Here is an 8,985-nt window from a genome sequence, read left to right on the forward strand (position 1 = left end):
GATTGTTCTATATGAGAAACATGAGCTGTAGTTACTGTAATAATGATGACTATCCTCCTCTCTTCAACTGCAAGTTACAGCACGAACATCTGTGGTAAACAGACTTGACTCCAGCAAAGTGCTGTCTAGCGTCGAGCTGTCACAACGAGTAACGCGATGACGTCATAGTTAGTCTTGACAGCAGCTGGAATAGTATACAGATGATATTATTTGTAAAGTGGATTTCATAACTGAAGTCTTGCAACCCTAATATTTTATAATATGAAAAAAAAGACAATAAAATGTTCTGAAAACCAATAATATTCTAGGCTATTGTTATACTGAGTGGCGCAGTGGTCTAAGGCACTGCATCGCAGTGCTAACTGTGCCACTAGAGATCCTGGTTCGAATCCAGGCTCTGTCGCAGCCGGCCGCGACCGGGAGACTCATGGGCGGCGCACAATTGGCCCAGCGTCGTCCAGGGTAGGGGAGGGAATGGCCGGCAGGGATGTAGCTCAGTTGGTAGAGCATGGTGTTTGCAACGCCAGGGTTGTGGGTTCGAGTCCCACGGGGGGCCAGTATAATATATATTTTTTTATATATATATATGTATTCACTAACTGTAAGTCGCTCTGGATAAGAGCATCTGCTAAATGACTAAAATGTAAATGTAAATGTTATACAGTAGGCCAATCTCAATTATAAGAGTCATTATTGCAGATGGTAGAAACAGCTCACTTACCTTAAATTGATGTTCAAATTATTAGATATAAAATTCCCCAATATTCTTTATTGGGCGCACATAGGCCTACACAGTGGCTGCATCTTTTGCTCCAATTTAAATATTCCATATATAATCCCTCTCATAAAATAATGATTCATTGGACACTGTGTTAACAAACCTCCAAACGAGCTTCAATGCCATACAACACTCCTTCAGTAGCCTCCAACTGCTCTTAAACACTAGTAAAACTAAATGCATGCTCTTCAACCGAACGCTGCTTGCACCCGCACACCCGACTAGAATCACTACTCTCGACGGGTCTGACCTAGAGTATGTGGACAACTACAAATATCTAGGTGTCTGGTTAGACTGTAAACTCTCCTTCCAGACTCACATTAACAATCTCCAATCCAAAGTTAAATCTAGAATCGGTTTCCTATTTCGCAACAAAGCCTCCTTCTCTCATGCTGCCAAATATGCCCTCGTAAAACTGACTATCCTACCGATCCTTGACTTCGGCGATGTCATTTACAAAATAGCCTCCAACACTCTACTCAGCAAATTGGATGTAGTCTATCACAGTGCCATCCGTTTTGTCCCCAAAGCCCCATAAACTACCCACCACTGTGACCTGTACGCTCTTGTTGGCTGGTCCTCACTACATATTCGTCGCCAAACCCACTGGCTCCAGGCCATCTATAAATCACTGCTAGGCAAATCCCCGCCTTATTTTAGCTCATTGGTCACCATAGCAACACCCACCCGTAGTCTGCGCTCCAGCAGGTATATCTCACTGGTCATCCCGAAAGCCAACACCTCCTTTGGCCGCCATTCCTTCCAGTTCTCTGCTGCCAATGACTGGAACAAATTGCAAAAATCTCTGAAGCTGGAGACACTTATCTCCCTCACTAACTTTAAGCATCAGTTGTCAGAGCACCTTACCGATCACTGCACCTGTACACAGCCCATCTGAAATTAGCCCGCCCAACTACCTCATCCCTATATTGTTATTTATTTTGCACATTTGTACCCCAGTATCTCTATTTGCACATCATCTCTTGCACATCTATCATTCCAGTGTTAATACTAATTGTAATTATTTTGCACTATAGCCTATTTATTGCCTTACCTCCATAACTTGCTACATTTGCACACACTGTATATATATGTATTTCTGTTGTATTTTTGACTTTGTTTTGTTTTACCCCATATGTAACTCTGTGTTGTTGTTTTTATCGCACTGCTTTGCTTTATCTTGGCCAGGTCGCAGTTGTAAATGAGAACTTGTTCTCAACTGGTTTACCTGGTTAAATAAAGGTGAAATAAATAAATAAATAAAAATAAAAATTACTATTCTCAAACCCACTTTTTCAGATGATTTATGGAGACGAGGACCAGACCCAGTCAGTCCGGGACGATATTACTTCGGACAGGGCTTGAAGTCAGTATGACTGTATGTGCACTGCATGGTCGAATATTATAGGCAGAACTAGAGATTACGTTCTTACTCAGGCAGCTTCAACCCCATTGGCTGATGTCTTTGATGACAATAATTGCTGTTTCAATTGTCTTTATGACATATGAGGTTTGCTTTGCACACTTTTGGGATGACAAACCTGCAAATTTATATAATCTCCAGTGGAGAGATGAGGAGATGAGGAGGAAAGTATTAGTTGGATATAATGGTGTGAGGGACCAGGTTGGGAATTTAGCCAGGACTATTAAAACCCCTATTTGTCATAAGTGTCCGCTATCACTGCCCTGCGGTGTTGGGGTCTCCAGATGAATGGTCCTAGTTCTCCAACAGCAACAACCTGATTTTGTCTACCCATCCATCCTTACAGTATACTAGGTCTGACCCTGCTAGATGAAAACCAGTAGAAGGACGGAGGGTAGTGTGGTTTGGCTGACTAAAATCATACAATACTGCACACTGATTAAAGTTGATTGTCTAAGCAGTCTGTAACATGGACATTCGGCTTTAGCTCTGTTCAGGCTTTAGCTCTGTTCAGGCAAAAATTTCATAATCTCATGCCATAGTGTGTGTAGTGTAGTGCTAATAATCCGTAATCCAGGGTCACCACGTGTGACTCAGGACCCTGCTCCACAAAGCTCCATAAACACTGGGTTACAGTGAATTGATTGATAATTTCTACATAAGAAATCAAACAGGTACACATGCAATCTATATCTGAATATATTATATAACAAGATATTATGTGACAATGTGTATTTGATCAATATAGTACACGATAGGACAATGGTTGGACAAAATAAAATAAAACAAAAATGGGCTAACAGTAGTAATGTCAGACTAATATACAGTATTATTATAATGCTTTTGTGTATGTTTATTTGGAATTGATTTAGATCAACCATGCTAAATGAATATTATCCTGTTGGCAATTTTCCACTGGAGATGAAGTGAGAAAGCATTTTTTTAAGGTGATTTCTGTGTTTTTAATCATCTGTCCATTAAAATAAGTTGTAAGTGTAATCCCCAATATGCTGTATAGGGTACATTCCACAGTGCACAACATATTTCTGGGATAGGTCCAATAAAATGCTGACGGCATGCTGCTGCTGTGTCACAAAATAAACAGATGTGATGATCCAGTATGACTATTAGAAACCGTCACTAGGTGACAGCAGTGAGACATTCTGTTTCCTCTCAAGCGTCAATGTCGTTCTAATGGCTCTAATCTATGTGACCAATCAAAATAATTCGAAATGGTTTTTCTTTGGTCATGGTGAGAGGTCCTGAAAGAGCAGAGGATCACAGAGGGAAAAAAGCATCTACCTCCATCAGTTGTGACCCAGAGACACCGGTGGGGGCTGACATTTCACTCCTAAATTCAAACAGACTTTTATGAATCCTCATGGATGACAACCTTTGAAAAAGTAAGGGTTAATGAGAGTAGTGTTTGGGGGGAAATGTAAAAACGTGCACATACAGTTGAAGTCGGAAGTTTACATACACTTAGGTTGGAGTCATTAAAACTCGTTTTTCAACCACTCCACACATTTCTTGTTAACAAACTATAGTTTTGGCAAGTCGGTTAGGACATCTACTTTGTGCATGACACAAGTAATTTTTCCAACAATTGTTTACAGACAAGATTATTTCACTTATAATTCACTGTATCACAATTCCAGTGGGTCAGAAGTTTACATACACTAAGTTGACTGTGCCTTTAAACAGCTTGGAAAATTCCAGAAAATTATGTCATGGCTTTAGAAGCTTCTGATAGGCTAATTGACATAATTTGAGTCAATTGGAGGTGTACCTGTGGATGTATTTCAAGGCCTACCTTCAAACTCAGTACCTCTTTGCTTGACATCATGGGAAAATCAAAAGAAATCAGCCAAGACCTCAGAAAAAAAATTGTAGACCTCCACAAGTCTGGTTCATCCTTGGGAGCAATTTCCAAACGCCTGAAGGTGCCACTTTCATCTGTACAAACAATAGTACGCAAGTATAAACACCATGGGACCACGCAGCCGTCATACCGCTCAGGAAGGAGACACGTTCTGTCTCCTAGAGATGAACGTACTTTGGAGCGAAAAGTGCAAATCAATCCCAGAACAACAGCAAAGGACCTTGTGAAGATGCTGGAGGAAACCGGTACAAAAGTTTCTATATCCACAGTAAAACGAGTCCTATATCGACATAACCTGAAAGGCCGCTCAGCAAGGAAGAAGCCACTGCTCCAAAACCGGCATAAAAAAGCCAGACTATGGTTTGCAACTGCATATGGGGACAAAGATCGTACTTTTTGGATAAATGTCCTATGGTCTGATGAAACAAAAATAAAACTGTTTGGCCATTCTTAAAATAAAGTGGTGATCCTAACTGACCTAAGACAGGGAATTTTTACTAGGATTAAATGTCAGGAATTGTGAAGAACTGAGTTGAAATGTATTTGGCTAAGGTGTATGTAAACTTCCGACTTCAACTGTACATGCAAAAACAAAAATCTAACTGCAATAGAGCTTGCTGGGAAATATGATAATGATGGGCGTGGTTTTGCCAGACCAGCTTGACCAGCTAGCTAGACCATGCTGGTGTATGCTGGACCAGCTTGGTCACCAGCATACCAGCATACACTGGTCACCAGCATACGAGCATCACCAGCATGAGCTGGTCACTAGCATCATCAGCTTGAGCAGCTGGTCGGCCAGCCTAACCAGACAAGGGGTGGGCAACTGATGGAGGTGGGGGCCACCAAAAATCTGAACTCATGAGGGGCCGCAGTGGCTCGCGGGTCTGCGTACCCACATCCATACCCACACATGCAGCCTTTTGGAGGCCCTCATTTAAATGTTGTTGCGCTAACAAAAGGTAGCTTAGTGGTTAAGAGTGTTGTACCAGTAACCGAAAGGTCGCTGGTTCTAATCCCCGAGCCGACTAGGTGAAAAATCAGTCGATGTGCCCTTGAGCAAGGCACTTAACCCTATTTGCTCCTGTAAGTCGCTCTGGATAAGAGCGTCTGCTAAATGACGTAAATGTAAAATGTACTACAGGTTTAGATAGTTGGCTAGACTAATTTACCAATCTAAAAAATGTTAGCTGACATGGACTAATTCAGTGACTGACATAAGAGGAAAACTGCTGATGCACATTCAAATTTAGAAATTGCACCCTGTGTATTCTACTATTCTAACTCTCAACAGTAAGTTGGGACCCTGAGTTAAACTTTTTTATTTTTTTATTTTTTACATTGTGTGGAAATAGATCCGCGGGCCTACAAAAGGGGTGCCACCAGTTGCCCATCCCTGGGCTGGATCATGCTGGTCAGACCAGATAGACCAGCATGGACCAGCATAAACCAGCATGGACCAGCATAAACCAGCATGGACCAGCTTGAAATGTAGGCAGTTTTTTTCAGCAGGGTGTACCTCGTCGTCAGAAAGTTGAACTGAGTTAGTATTTCATTGGAGTGTTTTCGCCATTGAACAATATAAACTATGAAAATCCTGGAAAAGGGTCTCAAATTCCATACAATTTATTGAAAAAACATTTATTTCACAATTTGGGTCTATGTGTTCCTTGAGCATTGCCCTCCCTTGTCCTATTTGCACCAGTTGGCAGACACAACTGCCTTTCAATCAAGGCAGTAGCACTGACACGATTCAGGTAAATTATGCTGAGTTAGCCATTCCACCACAGCCTCAGTCACTGAGAGGAGCACTTCCTCGACAATAAGCCAGGGAGACATTCTGGAGATGATACAGGGAGTTACACCAACGCAGACAAGCGCACCTGTTTCAGACAGGGAGGGGGGTGTAATGGGGTGCACGACAGGATAGGGGCATGGCGGAGGTACGACAGCCCTGTGATATGAAGCCTGGTAGGGGGTGGCGACGCACAGGAGTTATCCCAGCTGAGATTCCCATTAGCAGAGTGACAGGACAGTGCTGAGTGACCCACGTCCAGGCGAGCACAGGGGGGAAATGAAGCTAGAGCAATGTTAATAAATTGCCTTGGACACCTGACATTTTCTAATGGGAATCTGAACCAAGTAAGAAAACAATTAACAGTGATAGGAGATAAACATGAACAACAACAGGGCCCAAAGCACATGTGGAACGTCAAAAATTGAAAACTTGAGAAGTCTTATCACTTATCAAGGAGATTAGATAAAAAACATACAAGGGATTTAGAAAATACAAAAACATGGCTTTGGTAAAAAAAGGTACTTTGTGTAAATTCCCTACATTTCCATTACTAGCTGCCTGGAGAGACAAAGAGTCTAGAGAAAAGGTATTCACCTCCTGCTGGTTTTCTGTTCTACCTGATCATTAATTGCAGAAACCCGGTGTCCCAGGTCTAAATCCGTCCCTGATTAGAGGGGAACAATGAAAAAAGGCAGTGGAACTGGCTTCGCGGTCCAGAGTTAAGTATGAAGGATCTAGAGGATGAAGCTGGGATTGAACTAAATCTCCTTGAGGCCACTCTAGCTGAGAATAATGTTTATTTCTCCCTTTGCTCTCAATTAGTTTTTTGGAACTTGCCCAGATGAGTCTTTTCCTTGTAGTCACCAGAGTACACACTACAATTGAACAGTCTCTAGTCTCTTCACACCCGTTTTTTTGGACTACAATTTAACTTGTTGTGTGTGTTCATGATCAGTCAATGTAGTTCAGATGATAATCAGTGCATTATCATTGTGCTCTAATTCCTAGTCTGGCTCTACGCTCTACTTCCAAGCCTGGGTGTATGCTCTAATTCCTAACCTGGGTGTATGCTCTAATTCCTAACCTGGGTGTATGCTCTACTTCCAAGCCTGGGTGTATGCTCTAATTCCTAACCTGGGTGTATGCTCTACTTCCAAGCCTGGGTGTATGCTCTAATTCCTAACCTGGGGGTATGCTCTAATTCCTAGTCTGGGTATATGCTTTAATTCCTAGTCAGGGTATATGCTCTAACTCTTAGCCTGGGTCTATGCTCTAATTCCTAGCCTGGGTGTATGCTCTAATTCCTAGCCTGGGTCTATGCTCTAATTCAGTGGTTCCCAACGTTTTTTGGTTACCGTACCACCAATTGAATTTTGTTCTGCCCAGAGTACCCCTGAAGTACCCCCTCATGTGCATTTTACCATTAACCCTATGGACACATGAGTCTTTTCGAGTACCCCCTGTGGATAGGCCAAGTACCCCCAGGGGTCTATGCTCTAATTCCTAGCCTGGGTGTATGCTCTAATTCCTAGCCTGGGTCAGAATCAGCTGCTAGAGACCAAGGAATATGTTCCTTATAAAAGTGTGACACATTTAGGTGCACTGAATTAGATGTACAATTAATTGTACTGGAACATGTACTGGAACATGTTTTCTGAGAAGTGTTCTTGGATATCCCTGACCTACTAGTGCTATGTCTGTGTGTACTAGATGGTTGTCCATCCTTACATGACCCTCCAGGCTATATTCACCTCTATTAAGAGTGTGTTCCTTATTTAAAGGTCTAGGCATTGGAGGATAAGGATTAGAGAGGAGCAAGGATGTGACATTTCTCCTGATCCTCTTAACTACACTGAACAAAAATATAAATGCAACATGTAAAGTATTGGTCCCATGATTCATGAGCTGAAATGAAAAATCCCAGACATTTTCCTGAGGAGTATTTCTGTCTGTAATAAAGCCCTTTTGTGGGGAAAAACTCATTCTGATTGGCTGGGCCTGGCTCCTCTGGGAGGGCATTGGCCCACCCACTTGGCAGCCAGGCCCACCCATGGCTGCACCCCTCCCAGTCATGTGAAATCCATAGATTAGGGCCTAATGAATTTATTTAAATTGACTTCTTTCCTTATATGAACTGTAACTCAGTAAAATCTTTGAAATTGTTGCATGTTGCGTTGATATTTTTGTTCAGTATAGAAGAGAAAGCAGATGGGCTTGATGGGAAAGTAATATATGTGAGTCCGTTCCTGAGATAATGCCACGTTCAAAACAACTGGGAACTCTGAAATATCTGACTTCTGACTTCAATACATTCAAGACAACTGGAATTTGGGGAAAAACTTGTTTTGAAAGTCATCCAACTCGGAATTCCAAGTCGGAAACTCTGGTATCTTTCTAGGGCTCTGACTTAATGGTCTGAAGATCACTGACATCATGATTTGACCTTGTTTTTTTCCAAGTTCCCAGTTGTCTTGAAAGTACCATAAGGCGAGGCGACGCAAAAAAACAATGGTTGCGTGCCACGTCATCGACTGTGCCATCGACTGAAACATTGCTATTACATCTTGGATGCATTCCTCTGACCAGGCGTTGGTGATGCATGCCAAATCTTACAATGCCTGGATAGGTACACTACATTACCAAAAGTATGTGGACACCTGCTCGTCGAACATCTCATTCCAAAATCATGGGCATTAATATGGAGTTGGTCCCCCCTTTGCTGCTATAACAGCCTCCACTCTTCTGGGAAGGCTTTCCACTAGATGTTGGAACATTGCTGCGGGGACTTGCTTCCATTCAGCCACAAGAGCATTAGTGAGGTCGGGCGCTGATGTTGGGCGATTAGGCCTGGCTCGCAGTCGGCGTTCCAATTCATCCCAAAGGTGTTCAATGGGGTTGAGGTCAGGGCTCTGTGCAGGCCAGTCAAGTTCTTCCACACCGATCTCGACAAACCATTTCTGTATGGACTTCGCTTTGTGCACGGGGGCATTGTCATGCTGAAACAGGAAAGGGCCTTCCCCAAACTGTTGCCACAAAGTTGAAAGCACAGAATTTGAAGGGGTGTCCACATACTTTTGTATATACTGTATAGTATATTTTAAGTA

Source organism: Coregonus lavaretus (genome assembly GCF_964263955.1).
Source record: "Coregonus lavaretus genome assembly, chromosome: 3".
Taxonomy (NCBI): domain Eukaryota; kingdom Metazoa; phylum Chordata; class Actinopteri; order Salmoniformes; family Salmonidae; genus Coregonus; species Coregonus lavaretus.